The sequence below is a fragment of the Hyaloscypha bicolor genome (genome assembly GCF_002865645.1).
Source record: "Hyaloscypha bicolor E unplaced genomic scaffold K444scaffold_86, whole genome shotgun sequence".
Taxonomy (NCBI): domain Eukaryota; kingdom Fungi; phylum Ascomycota; class Leotiomycetes; order Helotiales; family Hyaloscyphaceae; genus Hyaloscypha; species Hyaloscypha bicolor.
Window position 1 is genome coordinate 355408 of NW_020194588.1, and position 20061 is coordinate 375468.

Consider the following 20061-nt stretch of genomic DNA (forward strand, 5'->3'; position numbering starts at 1 on the left):
CTCTTACTAATTAATAAGCAATTAGCCATTTGACTATTTATCTATTCATTCAACTTCTACTATTCTTTAAAACTAACTTTCTTTAACCCCAAGGCTATCTTTTTGGAAACTATCTTTTCTACTTATATAATACCCGTATTTATAAGACCCTTTCCCCGGAATATATACCCTATATATACCCTTAAAGCTCTTTAACTACTACTTCGATTTTACTATTAAAAATCAAGTCCTTCGAACTTTAGACCCTTCCGGAATTATAATATTTTACTTCCTAAATTTCTCATTATAGACGAAATATTTAAGGACGAAATATTTACTTTAATACCCTACTAGGCATCTGGGTATCTAATATCTCAATAACCAGATATCTAGTATCTCAATCAGGTATCTGAACTAGATATCTGGTATCTGAACTAGATATCTGAATACATTTACTACCGAACCCTTTCTATAAACCTACTACAAACTACCTTACCTTTAAATACCTCTTACTATAAACTATATATATATACTAGAAAGAGACTGAACTTGGTTTAGTATAGATAATAAAAAGGGAAAGAAGTTAATTAAGAAATAGGAAAATAAAATTAATACTAATAATACTATAAAGATAGATCTTCGGGAATATCTAAATACCAAGTTATATTAGTATACCTTATATAGAACTTCTAATAAGAACCTATAGAATCTATTTAAGAATAATTTCAAGAACTTTAATAGTATAACCTTTGGTTAATATAGCTATACTAAACTATAAACCCTTTAAAAATACCTTTAGTATAATAGTATTTATATTAAATAGAACTATATATATCTTATTATAATATAGTCTCTATTTAATATTATTTAGGAGGAAATAATATATATTTAGTATAAAGCTAATATTATTAAAGATAGCCTAATTAGAATAGATCTTCTAAAAGAACCTATTATATCGGTTTATTTTACTCTAAAAGGAACTAAATAAAAGGGAACTAAGTATTCTCGGTTAACTAGCTAGTCGAATCAAGGTATTTATTTATCTTTTCCAAATTAAGGTTATTTACTACTTTTACTTTTACTACTACTACTGGATCTACTATATCCGAAAGGCCTCTAGTCGATTCCTACTATTACTACTAGGAAGCTTATTAGAAAAGTAGTAAAGATATATATTAAGATATAGAAATATAATAGAACTAATAGTAGTTTTAATTAAAAACTTATTATTTTTCTAAATATTTACTAATATATAAAACTCTTAGAAGAGGTATTAGTAAGAGCTTTTTCTATTATATTAAAGGAACTAATATAAAACTACTTCTATAATAATAAGCTCTCTTAATATATATATAAAGAAGCCTATATAAATATTTATAGTTTCTTTAAAGGCCCAGTTACTATTATTGAAATTTAGATAAATAGAATACTATTACCTTAGTAATTATAATAGTAAAAGACTCTAAAAAGACAATATTCGAGCTTATTTAATTACTAATTAATAAGCTATACAAATTATAATATAGCCTTATTTCTATTTTATAAACTACTGAATTCCTATATAATAAGATTATTATTATTACGAAACCGAATCTCTGGGCTTGGAAAGCAAGGTAAAGTGGCTCTTAATCCGAGGATTCTAAACTAAGGAAGGAAGCTTGTATATACAGGAGCTTTGGTGTTCTAAATACTAGCCCTAACCGCATGCGCTATTGCGTGGTCACGTGACGCTAAATTTCCTAGTAAAGCGGCAGAGCGTAATAATTATTTCCTATTAAGGCTTACCGGTATACTAATATATAGTCTCGAACTCTCCTAATAATTTCGGCTAGCTTATTAATAAGCTCTAATTATCTATTACTACCTATAAAAAGAAATAATAGATTAATATCCAGATCCTTTTTACTAATTAATAATACTATTCTTAAAATCTTCCAAATTACTATCTATCCGGAAATTATTAATACAGATCTAACTATAACTTCGAAATCTGTAATAACTATTTCAAATCCTATAATTATAATAATTATATTCCGAAGTTGTATTTTATATATAAAAGATTTGAATACTATTTATAAAAGTATATACCAGAGAAATAAAAGGCTAAGAAAACTCGATTCAAAAATAGAAATATTTACTAATTTAGATCCCGAAATACTTATAACTTTAATAAATATTTTAGTAGTATTTATATATAATATATTACCGAATTTAAAAAAAAAAAGAAAATAATAAGAATAGTAAGAACAAACTAGTAAATAATATCTTTAAAGCCCTATTAGTAGAAATAGATAAAAGAAAGAAATATTATTCTAATTTCTATTTTATTTCTATTAAGAGCTTTCTAGCTGCTTTTATAGTTTCTATTTCTATTATTTCTATAACTAATATTCTTATAGATAACCTTATTTCCCTTTCTTTTATATATTAGATAATAGGCGAAAACTATACTTTAGAGTCTATTAAATAGATAAAAAATACTCAGATATTTATAGTTAATAATATATTAAGATATAATACTTACTACTTTTATAGAATTATAATTAATACTAGAGCCTTTAGATTCTCAACTACTAGTTCTAACTAATTCCAAGCTTTATAGTAGACTAATAGTAGTATCTAACTTAATAAAACTACTAAAGGTTAAGTTAATATCTAGTTTAGTATTGGATCTATATCCTTTATTAGATCTATAATAGTAAAAATACTAATTAGGCAAGTATAATTCTATATTATACCTATAAAGACTTTATTTCTATTTAGCTTAACTAATATAAATAAGCTAGAAATCTATTTTAATAATCTTACTAATTATCTTATTATTTCTAATAGATATTTTATATCTATAGTATAATATTTTAAATACTCTTTCCTATTTTGAAATACTATTTTATAAAGCTTTATTTCCGAATTCTTTACTTATAACTCCTGCTTTCTTATAGAAATCGAATTATAATATCTATATTACTATTTTAGTTATTTATCTATTAGTAAGCTCCGAAATATACTAGAACAAGCAGGCTATAATATTAATATAGAAGCCCTTAAATACCTTATAAAGTACTATAAATAATACCAGAAATTCGAATAATTATTAGAATAATTTAAGTTTAACCTGAGAAATAATATTAGCTTTAACTATTCTATTATTATTAATATTTTCTATATTTCCGGTAAGTCTATATTCTATATTATTAATAAAGGTACTCAATATTAAGCCGGCTAATAGCTTTAAAATATTAGTATATTATATATTTGGGATATCCTAAAATAGTATTGAATTAATATCTATTTAGGCCCTTTTAATTAGATTATAGTAGAAACCAGAAAGTAGTTTATTAGTAAAGAGTTTACTTAGCTTATAAATACTATAGGAACTAAGATTAAAATCGTTTCTATAGAAGCTTATAATTCCGTCGGAATTATAAAATACTATTATAGTCTAATTTAATATATTTATCTTATTATTATAGCCGAAACTAATAGAATTAATAAGAATACTATACTTTAAATAGCTTTTAAGGCCATTAATAATTCTGCTAGACCTAATAGTATTATTCTAATTCTTTTAGTTTATAGTACTTTATTTTAAATAACCGAATATAATACTTTATTACTAACTATATTATAGTAATTAATAGTACTTAAAAAGGTAATAGCAGAAATTCAAAAGCTTCGAGCTAGATACTAGATTATAAATACCTTAAATACCCGAAATGGTTTTAGTACTATTAATATCTATAAACTTTCTTTAAATTTGGATATTCTTATATAATATAAAGGGAATACCGGTTAATCTAGTAATTAGAATAGGCTATATAAGCTAGTAGCCATTAATAAGAAGAACTATATACTAGCTCTACTATATAGTAATATTACTTTCTATTTAATTTCTATAAAGCCCTTTTATATAGAGGATATTAAGGTTATTACTAATAGTTCTAAATCTGAACCTGTTCTCGAACTCTATAATAAGGCCAAAAGTAATATAGATATAATTCCTTTTATTATTCCTACTATTTTACTAAAGTATAGTAAAGAACGCCCTTATAAAAACCGGGATATTATAGTATTCCTATAGGATAATAACCTATATAAGGACTTCCGTTAAGTTAAAATTACTAGCCTTTTAAAAAAGGATATATTTAAGATTATTTCCAGATCTCAGATATTAAAAAAGAAGTATAAATACCTTATTTCTAATTATAATCTCAAGTTTAATAGAGGTATTATCTATACAAATACTACTGGAATTACCTTTATATAGGAATATTAGTATAAAAACCTTTAAACCATTTCTATAAAGAATACTATTACTATAAATAATAGAAGTACTATTTATTAAGATCTTTCTATTAAGGACTAATATATTATCTAATATATTAGAGAAGTATATATTATATTAGTCTATTAACTAGAAGCTTTATATAACCTATTAATTACTATTTAAGCTATTAAATTCTTGGAAACTAATATAAAGATATTTAATAAGTATATTTAATAGTAAATTAAAAATATTACTAGAGGACTGAGATTTATAAAGCTAGTAAAGAAGTTCTTATATTTAATTGTTTTTATAAATACTTTATTTATAAATAATAGAGATCTCTTTTCCCAAATCGGATATATTCTAGTTCTAATAAATAGAACTAGATATACTAATATTATCTACTAGTTCTCTATCAAATATAAGAGAGTTACCAGAAGTATTCTAGCTTCGGAATTCTATAGTATAGCTTATAGTTTTAATATAAGTACTTTAGTTAAATCTATAATTAATAGAATACTAGAAATAGAACTACTATTAGTAGTTTATATAGATTCGAAGTCGTTATTTGAATATTTTATTAAATTGGGAACTATTCGAGAAAAGTATCTAATAATTAATATAATATACCTCTATTAGATATATAAATAATAAGAGATTATAGAAGTCAAATAAATTAAGAGAGAATTAAATCCTGCCGATTTTATAATAAAATTAAAGCCAATAAACACTCTCAAATACCTAATTAATACAAATACTATATAATTAAATATAAAGAAATAGGTTAAATATAGATAGGACAGAAAATAAATATATAAGATAGGAGTATATTATAGGAGTAGAAGTTATATATAAAAGGCTATAGCCTTTAGTATATAACTAAAACCTTAGAAGTAATATAGATATATAAAGTATTTGAGAAATCTGGTACTAGGCCGGATTAGGGAATTTATATATAATTAGAGGAAAATACTATTTTTCGCATTTTTTAGAAAGTTTCTAGTATTAGTATAGCTATTTCTTTGGGAATTATATATATAGTTACGGAATACGAGATACGGGATATAAGTAATAGAATATAGGTAATAGGATATAGGATACGGGATATAGTTATATAACCTCGTATTTCATTAGTAACTCGACTAGTAGACTAGACTCCTTTAGGCTTAGCAAATTTAGGAATTATATATTAATACTATAATATTATAATTTTTATTTCTAAATAATAATAACTTTACTAACTATATATAAATAGTACTTCTATACTTATATAACGGTATTATATATTACTAGTAAACTAATATTTAGAAAAGAGTAAAATATAGATATAAGCGAATTTTAATAAAGTAAATAATTATTATTAATTATAAATTATTAAATTTATATTTCTTATTTAATTCTTTTAATTCTTATAGATTTTTATAAGTAATAGATAACTTTTTAAAATATTATAAAAAGAAACGAAAAAGATTAAGTTTATAATTAAAATAATTTGATTTTATTAAACTATAATAATTTAGTTTTAATAATAGTTAAACTTAATATTATAATTAAAAATATCTTTTTCTTTAGTTAAAAAAGCAAGTTATCTTATAACTTTCTATAAGATTTTTTATAAATATTTCTTCTATAACTTTTAAGTAAATCTTAAGTTATATAATTACTAATTAATATATTATAAATAAAATATATTAATTAGAATTCTTATAACTACTTCTTAATAGAAATTTCTAATATATAAAAATAGCTAAAAAGAATTATTTTACTTTTATTAACTAAAGAAAAGGGCTTCTTTTATTATAATATTAAGTTTAATTATTAAGAATTATAAAATAAAGCAAGTTCGAGAAGTTTTTATTACTAATTCTAGTAGCTTTAATTACTATTTTATATAGCCTAATTATTATATATAAATTAGCTAATATTACTTTATTATTATTTATATTTTATAATTAATAATAAATTCTTTAAAATAAACTAATCTTTATTTTTTTAATTCTTATAATATTAAAAATAAACTAATATTATATTTGAGAAAATATATCTTTAATCTTCTATTATATATATATCCTTTATTACTTTTATAAATTCTAGGTAAAGTAAAAAAGAAAATATAATAGCCTAGTCTAATTTTACTAATCTTATAATATAGCTTATAGCAAGCTATTAGAATTCAAATATACTATTTCCGAAATTATTTCTAGATTTCCAGAACTTTATTTAAGCTAGTTTAGTTATAAATCTATTAAAAAATTTAATAAGTAAAGAGAATTTATTATTTATTATTAAGCTAATAATTAAAAAGAAAATAATTTAAAAAAATAAGAGAATTAAAACAAGCTAATTACTTTTAAATAAATATAATATATTATTAATTTCGCTAATATATATATAAGATTAATTATTATCTAGCTATTTTATAAAAAGGCCTGGTTTATTATTTTAAATTATATATTATTAGCTATTTTTATAATAATTATTTAATTTAAAATAAATTAAAGATATATTAATTAGGCTTTAATTTTAATAGTATAAATAGTAATAAAGTAATTTCTATAAGTTATTAATAAGTCGGAAATAATAGCTATTAAGGCTCTAAATTAGATATTAGCTAGTAATAATATTAGTATTATAAATAATAATAATATAAGATACTAAAAATAATTAATAGTTAAATAATATTATATAACTAATTCTTTAATATAAAACTTTAAGCCTCTAATTAAAAGCAAGCCTAAATATATTAATTATTTCTAATTAAATCAAATGTTATATTTATAAATATAACTAGAAATTATAATTATAATTAAATACTAAATACTAGTATTAGTTTACTAATTACTTGTAATTATAATAGAAATAGTATTAATTATTACTTTTTAATATTATATTTAATATTTTTTTTTTAAATATAGCTAAATAATTAAAGAAAAGATTTATTAATAAATATTATTATTATATTAGCCTTTATATTATTTTATTAGAATTCTAAATAACTTTAATATTATTAAAATCTAAGAATTAAAATATATTTTAAGATTTAGAATTATAATTAATTATAAAAGATATTTAGTTTATAAGTAAGTTTAAAGAATTAAAAGCTAATTCTTTTAATTTATTAAATTGCCTCAAAAATTATATTATTTATTATTTATATATATTTGTTATTTCTATAATATTTTAAGTATATAATATATTTATAATAAGTTATTATACTCTAGTTCGAATTTCTATTACTTCTTGTTTTATAAATTATTTATAATATTTCCTTTCTTTTAATTTTAATTATATTAAAGTTTTACTAAAAGAAATATTTCAAAATAATTAGGATTATAGCCCCGAGATTCGTAAATTAAATTTTCTTTTATATTAATATTATTTATAAATATTACTTTTAGAATTATTATTAATTATAATATAATATAAAATTTATAAGTTAAATAATCTTATACTTTATTAGATCTTTTATTTATAATTATAATTTAAAGAATAACTATTAATTAGCTCGAATTTTTAAGAAATATAGTTTTTATTTAATTAATTAGTTTATTAATTATATTTATTTAAATATTAAATTATATTAAATTCTTCTAATATATAATATATTAATTATTATAATATATTATTAAGAATTAAAGAATTTCAATAATATAAATAATTCCCTAAAAAGCAAGCTTTTTATATATTATTATTATAAATAAGTAATATATATATTTCTTATTAATTACTTGCTTAATATCTTTTAAATCTAATTCTTGCCTTATTTTCTATATTTATTAGCTCTTTAATCTTTGCTTTCTCTTTAGTAAATTTAATAAATTAATTATTCCAATTTATTAACTAAGAAAAACAATTAAAAAGAATTTTTAATAAGCTATATTTTTTTAAATAAAAAGACTCTCGAATAAATTTCTTTTTACTCTAATAAATATATATATTATAAAAGCTTAATAATAATATATAATTATAACTTACTATTACTAGATAAAGAATAATAGACTAATTTCTCTTTTCTTAATTTTATTTAATATTTATTTAGGCTTAAAGTTATACTTTTCTATTTCTAGTTATATTCTTTATTCTAAAAGCCGGTTTTTATTAAATAAGCTTATATATAAAAAATAATTTCTTATATATTATTTTATATATTTTGGCTATTAGCTTTAATAATTCTTTTTATTAAAATTAATAAAAAACTTATTTAATATAAAAAGAGCTTTTTTTATTCGAATTTTAATAAATACTTTTTACTTATATATATTAGAATCTAGGCTCGAGATTATAAGGTAATTTAAAAAGGTTTTTAGAATATTAAATTAAATAAAACCTCTAGAATTTTATTTTATTATTACTTTATAATTTATTTTAAAGATTATATAAAAAATAGACTTTAATATTATAAAGATTACTTACTAAAATATTAAAAGTAAAAGAAATATAATATTAGTTTTATAATATTTCTATTATTACTTATTTTAATTTACTAAATATAAAATTTATTTATTTTGATTTCTATTAATATATATTATTATAATTTAATTATTAGCTTTATTTTGGGTTTTAGCTTAATTAGCTTTTTATTATATTATTTTAAGATTTATTAAATATAGCTTTATTAAATATACAATTAATATATATAAGTTATTATATATGTTTTAATATTATAATATTATTTTTATAAGATATATAATAATAAAATAATATATAAATAGTTAAGGTAAATAAGCTATAAAATAATACTTGCAAATATAAATAATTTCAAGAATTAATTCTAATAAAAGACTAATTAATGCCCCTTTCTAAAGCTAGAAGCATTTCCCTATATATTTTCTAGTATTTAGTTAAGTATATAAAGTTTTTTATTTAATTAGGAAATGTAATCCCATATAATTCATGTGATTTTAATTATAAGCTTTATTTAAAAGAGGAAACTAGATTTATAATATCTGATATCTATTTATATACTATTATATATATTTATTATATTAATTTTTTTCTGAGTACTTGTTTCTAAGAGGCCTAAGAAACTATAAATAGCTTTATATATACTCTCAGAAATCTTTCTGGTTCCTGGTTTTCCCTAAAAACTTTCTATATTTATTCTATTATTATACTAGATAATGAATCTAAGAATATAGTTTATTAATTCTGTCTAGTTAATTTGTAAATTGCTTTTAATAATTCCCTTTTATAAAAGTAATATAGGTATAATATATATTATTAGATATAAAGTTTATTTGTTCTTTTAATTAGTTTGTAAATTTTATTTTAGCCTCTATTTACGAATAAACTATTACTCTATAGGCCTAAAAGCTTAGAAAAGCTAATTCAATTTTCTAGTTTATTTATAAATTCTTTCTTTAGAATTTTCTGGGTATTTCTAGTATTATGGGAGGGAAACTATAATAAGACAAAAACCCATATAAAGTATACCAGAGTGCAAAACGTGACTTGATAGCAAAATAACAAGATCAAAAGCGTAAATAGTAAAGTATAAACAGTATATAGTATGCAAAGCTCAAATTAATTAAATACTCAGGAGGGATTATTCTCTAGAACTATAGAAAAACCAGCTTTCTTATGTGATTTCTGCAAGTTATATATAAAAGGCCGCAGCCTTTGCCATGTAATCAAAACCTCAAAACCGCCAAAACAATATGATTTTTGGAGAGTACGGCTTGCCGTACCATAGTATATAGCCGGTTTCGAATTTATAATTATTATTTAGGGAAAAAGTATTATAAAAAGGCCTCTTTTTTTCTATTAACTAATCTTCTTTTTCTTAATTATAATATTATATCTAGCTTCTTTTTATTTCTTCGCTTTTTTTCTAAGCCTTCTTTAAGCCTTTTTTAAGTTTCTTTAAGATCTTTTAAGCTTCTTTAAATATTCATTTTTACTTCTTTATTTATTAAAATAAATTCTTTCTTTATACTCATTAGCTCATTACTAATTATTTAGCTAGTACTCTTATAGCCTTAATTCGCCTTTATTATTTTTAATATTTCAAGAATATTATTAAGCTTTCCGATTTTACTTATATTAAAAGTAATAATTACTTAATATATAACTAGTATTATTTTAAGAATTAAAAATATAATCTTATAAGTTATAATTTCCTTTCTTATTCTCTATTCTAATATTATTTAAGGTTTCTCAAATATATATAATATAATTAAACTACCTTTTTTAAGCTATAAATATATATAAGTATCTTTTTTATTTTTTACTTAACTAAAAGAAGGCTTTTTCTGCCTTTCTTTTATACTAATTTTTATATATTTCTTATATTAAAGCTATTATTTGAGGCTAACGGATTTCTCTAATAATTTAAAATATAAATTAAGTAATTCTTATTAGCTTAATATAAATATAAAGTACTTTTAAAGATATAATTAATTCTTTTTAATATTAAATAAGCTTATTTCCTTTTTATTTTTTATTAATAGCTAATAGCTTTATAGGCCAATTTGCTATTTATTTCTCGAGAGAATCCTAATAAAAATAATAATAAGAATAGAATATTTATAAGATATAGAAATTGGAGTTTTTAATAATTTTTATATAGTTTTTCTAAGAATAAATATATGGTTTTTTAATAGTTTTTAAATAAAAGTATTTATTTTTTATATTTTTATTTAGCTAATAATATTATAATATTACTCTTTTTGAAATATTCTTGTAATTATTAAGCTATATTCTCTAGATTACTTAATAGTTCCTATATATTATTTACTAATAAATAGCCTTTCTAATAAATAAAATACTTTTTTCTTTTTTTACTCTTTCTATAATCTATAATAGATTTTATTTCAAACTTCTCTTTGCCCTTAATCTTAACTAGTTCTGGTTCTATTATAGTACTAGCTTGTAAATATTATAGTTCTAAAAGAAAAATATAGAAAATATTATAAATCTAATATAATAATAATAATTCTAAATAATATATCTATTTATATATTTCTATAACTTCTAGAACTTTAAAGAAGCTAAGATATTTATTTACTAGCTTTATACTAGAATAAAGCTATTAAATATTCTTTATATAAAGTATAACTTTATTATATGTTTTTTTATTATAGTACTTTCTTTATATATTTATTGTTTTTTATTATTACTTTTCTAATATCTCTTATTTTACTTATATTCTTTATATTCTTTCTTATATTACTAGTATTTTTTCTTTTTAGAATATTATTTTTAATATATAGTTTAATATTAGAATAAAATTTATATAATATATAAAATAGAAATATTTCTATTATTAAATATATGAAATTATTATATATGAATTTCGTAAAAGCAAGCTTTATTATTTAGTTATTTTACTAATAATTAATATAATACCTTAAGTACTATTTCAGAATTTGGTTTAGATTCTTTATTTATTTATTAGTTTGCAGGTAAAATATTATATTTAACTATTACTAAACTTTTAAGTAAAAGTATAAACTTAATTAGAACTTACTTATAAAAATAGATTCTTTATTAGAGATTATATTTGCAGATATACTAAAGTCTTTAATAATATAATATATAAATAGCTTTACTAGCTCAGGAGCCGAGATTTCTTTAGTAATTAAAATATATTATATTATTTTCGTATATTTATTAATAATAATAAATATAAAATTATATATTTTATTATAAAATCTAAAAAGAATTAGTTTTATAATAAAGTCTCTAGTAATTTCTTATTATAGCTTAGAGGAAATAGGAAATAAATTAAATATATTATATAATAGATATTTCTTTACTTTAATTTATTAATATATAAAATAAGTTCTAATATAGTTTTTATATTTTTTCTTATATTTTATTAGAAGTATTTTCTTTAGAGAATCTGTAGTATTTTATTCATACTAAAATATCTATATATAGAATTATTATAATTTGCTTATAATAATTCTTTTTCGAGAGTTAGTTTATTTAATATATAAATAATACCCTAATATCTTAATAATTCTAGTAAAGATTTCCTTTAAAAACTATTTATATTACTAATATTATATTAAGAAATTAAGCTTTTAGTATTATAATACTAATTTAAGTAATATTTCTTTACTTTTCTTATATATTATTTCGAATTTAGCTATTTATATAGCTAGAATTTATAATATATATTTATTATAAAGTCTAGTTTTTTTTAATAGCCTATTAGTATAATTACTATATTTCGTATAGTATTTTAAGATAAAATTAAAGATAGCTAGCTTCTTTACTTATCTTATTTATTAATTATTTAATTTTCTTTTAGTTATAAAATATTTCAAGTTATTATAATCTGTTTTAATAATAATAATATATCGGATATATATTAAGTAATATTACTAAATATAGAATATTAGAATAATAACTAAGAGTTTAAAATTATATATCTTATATCTATTTTTAATTATAATTATTTTTCTTAAATAGAAAATAATAGAATATTATTAGACTTTTACCTTTTTATTAAAGAGCTAGATTAAAATAATAAAGAATTAATACTATTATAAATATAACTTTTAGCTTTCTAAAAGCCTTATTTGCCTTATTTATTTAATTAAGGTAATATTGCGGTTTTCTATTAGTTTTTAATAAATTAGTTAATTTCTTTATTATTCTAAAGTATTTATAAATAAACCTCTAGTAAAAGTTAATAAAACCCAGAAATATTTGAATTTTCCGAATATTATTTTTCGGAACTAATTATTTTCTAATAGCTATAATTCGGCTAGCTTCTATATTTATATTATCTAAGCTAATTATAAATCCCAAGAACTTTATTTTCTTTATATTAACCTTATATTTTGCTATTAAAGAGCTAGTATTATTATAATTACTCGAATATATATTAGATTACTATTATATATTATTCTGGGTTCTTAAAATAAATTAGTATATTACCTAAATAAATTATATAAATAATATTTATAAGACTTATTAATATATAATTAATATATATCTAAAATATTACCGGAGTATTAGAAAATCCAAAAGATATAATATAATACTTAAAATATTAATAATATATTTAAAATACTATTTTTTATTTATTACCTTTCCGAATTTATAACTAATAGTAAATATTTTTTAAGTCTACTTTTATATATATCTTTATTTTATAAAGCCTATTTATTATTTTACTAATAAATAGTAATAGTATCTAGTTCTTAATAATAATTCTATTTAGATTCCGGTAATTAATATATAAATATAGGCTGCCTTTTTTCTTTAAAATAAATAAAATTAGAATATTAATTAGACTAGTAAAATAATAAATTTATTTTTTCTTTAAGCTAATATTAAAATATTTCTAAAGAATTTTAAGCTTTTTTTCTAATAAAATATATATAAAACTATATAATAATTAGAATTCTGGTTTTAGATCTATATAATGCTTTATTATATAGTAGTCGGGTAATATACTTATAGCTTTTATAAAGAATACTCGAAAAAGATTTTAATATTTCTTAGGAAATAGAGCTATTTTATTTATAATAATAGTAGTAATTCTTTAGCCATTTATTATAGAATAAGTAGTTAATAGAAAAACATATGTTTTATATTTTATTACTTTAATAAACTTTCTAGTATTTAGAACTTTAATCTTTTATAGTCGAATTTAATATCTTTATATTACTTTTTTAAAGGAAATTAGGGAATTAATATAATAAAGCTATAGAAATTCAAGTATTATATTAATATAGTTTAGATTAAAATTATATAATATAAAATATATATTAGTTTTTTTTTTTAGTTTTTTAGTATATTTTTAGTAATAATTCTAAAAATATAATCTTTATATAAATAGATTCTTCTTTTTTCTAGTAAAATCAAAAAAGTTACTTTTAAAATTAATAGAATATCTATATCTAAAGCTAGCTTTCTCTTTATATAATTAGCCTCTATATCCGAAATAACTAATATTCTAACCTTATATTTACTATTTCTTATTTTAATAATAATCTTAATTACTATTTTCGTTTTAGAAACTTTGCTTTCTATAATATAAATAAATATAACTATTATAAAATATATTCGTTTCCCGGCTTTTTTAGTTCTAAATACTTATATACTTTATAGCTAGACTTATTATAGTTATAGCAAGTCGATTTTTCCCGATTTAGGTAAATAATAATATAGTAATTCTTTTTCTAGTAAATAAAGCAAATTATATTCAGTTTTATAAATTCTAATATAAGTATTATATTAAACCCTATTACTATATATTTACTATTCCGGTTTTATAAATCTTATAACAGGAATATATTTCTTTTCTATTTCTCTTTATTATTTCCTTTTTCTTTTTTTCTATTTTCTTTCTTTTATTATTCTATTAGCTTATTATTATATTTCTATTAAATAAATAAATTCAAGTTATTTTTAACTTTTATAACTATAGAAATAAGCTTTTTTCTTTCTTATAAAATATTTCTTAAATAGTTAATCTTATTTCGAATCTTTTATCTCAAGCTACTAAATAAGTTATTTTGCTTTTATAATAAATCTATATATGTCAAGTTATTTAATAGGCTATTTAAATAAAATATAAAGCTTTAAATATTCTAATTTAGCTACTATTTCATATTCTTAAACTGGGTAAGAATATTATTATTATAAGATATTTATTAGTAAGTAATAAGATAATAAAATAAATTAGTAAATTATAAAACTATAGTATTAAATTTAGTATAGAACTAATTTCTGTTTCTTTTATAAGGTTCAGGGAAGCCTTCTCTAAATAAGAGCTTCTAATAATATATATATATTTAGTAATTAATAAGCCTAAAGCCTATAATATAAATAGTAATATAATTATAATATTAAAAGGCTATTAATCTCTCTAATTAATACCTGTAATATTCGAGATTCGTTATATGCCTTTAGGTTACATATAATCCTATATATATTATAACTATATTTTCTTTCTAGGGTCTTATTTCTAAGATCTATTAATCTATTCTAATAAAATATTTAATTAATTAATTATTGAATTAAGGTAAACTTCTAATATCTTAAAAGGTAGTTTTACTAATATAATTTAAATAATAGATATAAAAATTATTTAATTAGATTAAGGCTAAATAAGTAAAAAGAAATAGTAATTATATTTCAAATATAGGATATAACTAGTAATTACAATTTCATTTGGGAACTAAGTATTCTAATTAACTTAATTTAAAGTATTAAGGTACTATCCTATAAAATTAATATTATTTATTATATCTTATATTAAAATAATCTAAATGGCTTTATAGAAAGAATTTAATAAAATATTTATATAAGAAATTTATATAAATATTTCTAAGATTCCAGAAATTATTTATAGGCTTCTGGAAGTATATATTAATCGGTTATATTAATTTCTAATTAGAACTACTATAAAAACTAGTAGTTAATTCAGGTAATTCTCTATTTTTATAAAAGAACCTCTTTATATTACTATATACTTTCTTCCTTTCTTATAACTATATATATAATAACTTCTTTTATTATTATTTTCTAGTTTCTTCTTTTACCCTTTTCCAAGTCCTCTTTAATTATTTTTAATTAATTTTATAATATCTTCTAGTTTTACTATCTACTAATATAATTATAAGTATAAAGGTAATTTTATAGCCTCCCTTTCTATTATTAGCAGATACTTGAAGTATTTCAAGTATTTACTTATTAATTCCTTTATTTTATATACTATAATATCTAGTAAAAGGATTTATAACTATTATACTAAGGGTTCTAAATCCTATATCTTAGTAAGTTCTTTAGCTTTAATATCTATTAATATTAATATAATTCCAGATTCCTTATTACCTATTAGAGATTTACTAGTTCTAGAAAGATATTATAATCTTTAAGTAATTTCTTAAAAAATATCCTAAATATTATTATATTATTAATAATAAGCCTATTAATTAGGTTTTCGAAAACTAGAAAAAGTCTATTAAGCTTCGGAATTCTGTTTCCTGTTTTAATAAGGCTAATAAGAATATTATTTAAATTAGTATTCTAAAGATAAGTTTTTTCTAATATATTTAAATATTTATTAATTCCCTAAAGAAATATTATAAAATCTATTTTTAAGGTATTAAGCTTATTACTAAAATTATTACTAAAATTTCTATATAATTTATTACTAGTACTTTAAGTACTAATAATATAATATTTATAGCTATTTAAAATTTAACTTTAAAAATTCGGGTTTTCTATAAGGCATATATAGCTATTATAGGTCTTTTACTTATTTCTTTTAATATCTTTAATACTAATATTATTATAATATAACTATATTCTATTAAAAAATATACGGATTTCGGAAATTATTACTTAATTCTTTACTAAATCCTAAATAGAGCTAGTATTTAGCATTCTTATTTTAGAAATTTATAAGAATTAGAATTTATTTATTTGAAATACCTATAGCTAGTTTATCTATAATAAATCTTTCTTAATTCTAAACCTTTTTTTAATAATTTAAATATAATTCTTATAAGCCTTAATAAAATCCTAGAAAATCTTTATAAATAAAAGAAAACCCTAGAAAAAAAATATCTCTATTATTATTATTTCAAATCTTTTCTTAATTATCTAGATTTTCTTTTTTCTTTTAAATAACCTTTTTTTAGTAATTTAGAATTCTTTTTAATTTTAAAAGATTATTAAAAGATAATTTTAGATTTCAAGTTATAGTTTCAATTATATAATTTTAGAAGTTTCTTGAAATTTTCAAGATTAGAGAAAGCAAATAACTAAATATTATAATCTTTAGACCAGGCTTTTTATTTAATTAAATACTATTACTTCTTATTTCTATTAACTTATTAGTAATTAATAATAATTTCTATTTCTTATTTTTATTTTTTATTATTATTTACTAATTCCGGAAATTTTTTAGAAAAATATAAATATAGCTTCTAATTCTTTTTTATTATATATTTTTTTAAAGAATATATAGAAAATTAAATATAAATAATTATATATATTTAATAGTTCTAATTTATATATTAAATTACTAATATATTTAAGAATCTTAAATAAATTTATAAATTTTAGCTTAAGCTTTTTTGCCTTAAATTTAATATTTCTTATTAATAGTATTATTTAAGCTTTTTTAATATAATAGATTTTCCGGTTATTTTATATATAATACTATAAATTCTTAAGCTTTCTTTACTTTATTTTAAAGATTTCTAGCCTCTTATATATAACTAGTATTTTTTCTATAATTCTGTTTTTAGAATTCTATAGAAATTAAAAATAATATCTATAATATATATAAAAAGATATATTTTATAAAATCTAATATTTTAAATTATTATATATAAATTCTATAAAAATTAACTTCTTAAACTAGTTATTTTTTTTAGATATTATAATAATATTTCAGGTAATATATTAAGGCCTAGTTCTGCTTTTTTATTTAATTATTTATTTAAAAATAATAAGCTATACTTAAATATTATTTATATATTAAATAAAAATAGAAAATTAACTAGAATTAGCTAATAAATACTATTTTTTAGTTAGAAATAATTCTATTAGAGAAACTAAAGATTAAGAAAATATAATTCTATATAATCTTAGTAAATTCCAGAAAATTAACTATTTTATAATATATAATATATCTTACTATTTTAGAGTACTAGTTAATAATTATAAGAAATTTTATTCTAGGATCTTTTAGGCTATTATAAACTACTAAATAGATTATATAGTAAATGCCTCTTAGCCTTAACTCTTTAATAAATATTATATTCTTAATAATATTTATAAATATTTCTTTTTATATTCTTCTAATATTAGAATCTTCTAAAGAGCTCGAGAGTTTTCTTTATTTTATAATATCCGGCTATTAGATTATTATAATAAAGCTTTATAACTTCTTAATATAAAGCGGAATTATTAGATATAATAATTCTTAAATAGTATTTAAATAGGCTCTAATTATTTCTCTAGATTTCTTTTCTTATAGTATTTCTTTTACTAAGTTTCTATTTCAAGATATTTTAATATCAAGAATTATTTCTCTAAATTATCTAAATAATATCTAAAAGGAATTTAAATAAAGAGGCTAGTATTATAGCTCTTTTAGTAGCCGTATATATTTATATATAGGAAATTAGATATTTATAACTATCTAATTTAAAAACTCAAGAGACTAAAAAGTCTTTAGTTCTATTAAGTAATATAGTTATAAATATCTCTATTATCTTAGTTATAGTAATAGAGCTTTTAAAGCATTTCCCTATATTTTACTTCTTAACTAATTCTATAATTAAAGAATCTATAAAATAATTTATTTATTTATTTATCTTATACTAAATATTTCTTTTTAAATATCTATAAAAACCTTTAAATTATAATTATAAAAGCTCTCTTTAACTTATTCTAAAAGATTAAAAGCCAAGTTATATTAATAGGATCTTTTTTATAATTAGGCCTTTTACTAGATCTATTTACTAGATTTAAGGCACTTCTATAATAAATAATACTAAAATTATATATTATAAAATATATTATTTAATATATTTAATAGCTTTCTAGATACTTTATTTCTATAAAGTATTAGAGGTTATTATAGTCTATAACAACTTTAATTATAAACGTGAATTCTTTAAAATAATAATACTAATATTTAAAGGCTTTAATAATTACAAGTAGCTTTCTATTATAAATACTATAGTTATATTTGGCTTCGGAAAGTTTCCGGAACTAGAATACTACTAGATACTAATATTTCTTTGGGCTATTACTAGAATTAATTTATTATAAAATAGTACTAGTAATTACAAATTTTAATATATTAATTTTAATATAAATCTTCTTAAAAGAATTAAAATAAACTAGAATAGATATTATAATAAATGCTTTTTTTAAATTTTAAAGCTTTTAGTTATTTTATTTATTTATATAAAAAACCGGATTTCCGGTTCTTTATTATTTCTTTTAAGAAATCTATTAAGCTTATAATTATATGAAAATAATAGTAAATAAATCTATAATAGAAATTAGCAAATCCAAGAAATATTTAAATATTATAAAACGATTTTAGTTCTAGCTATTTAATAATATTATAAACTTGTTTAGAATCTACTCGAATACTTTCTATTTTAATAAAAAAGTTCAAGAATTCAATTTCCTTAATATTAAACTCGTATTTACTAAGTTTATAAAATAGATTATTTTTATATAACCTAGTAAATATCTAGTTAATATAATTATAGTATTTATTTTTATTTCGGGAATAAATAAGAATATTATTTAAATAAATAATTATAAAATAATTTAGGAGCCCTATAAATATAATATTAATATATACTTAAAATATAGCTAGTATTTTAGCTAGTTTGAAAGGTATTATAAGGTATTTAAAATAATTATAATAGGTTCTAAAAGCCGTTTTCTACTTATATTTTTTATAAATCTTTACTATATTTAATAAATATTATACTAGAACTAATTTCTTTTTCTTTTATACTATAGAAATTGAATTATTTCTTTATTATTAAGTAATATTATTTCTTTCTTATATAATAAAGAACTATCTTAAAAGCTATTAGTATTTGATTTCTTTAATTAAATTATTTAATCTCTTTATTTAATTATATAACTCATAAGTAAGAATAAATATAAGAATTATAACTTCTAGAAATTATATAATATTAGTAAATAAAAGGCCTTAGCTTAGTAGAGTCAGAATATATAAAAGAAATACTAGTTAAGACTCTTACTTATAGCTATTAATATTCTCTTAATTCCTCTAATAAATAATTAGCTAGAGAGAATCTTTTTAGGAATATATTATATAGTAAACTAAAATAGAAAATAAATAA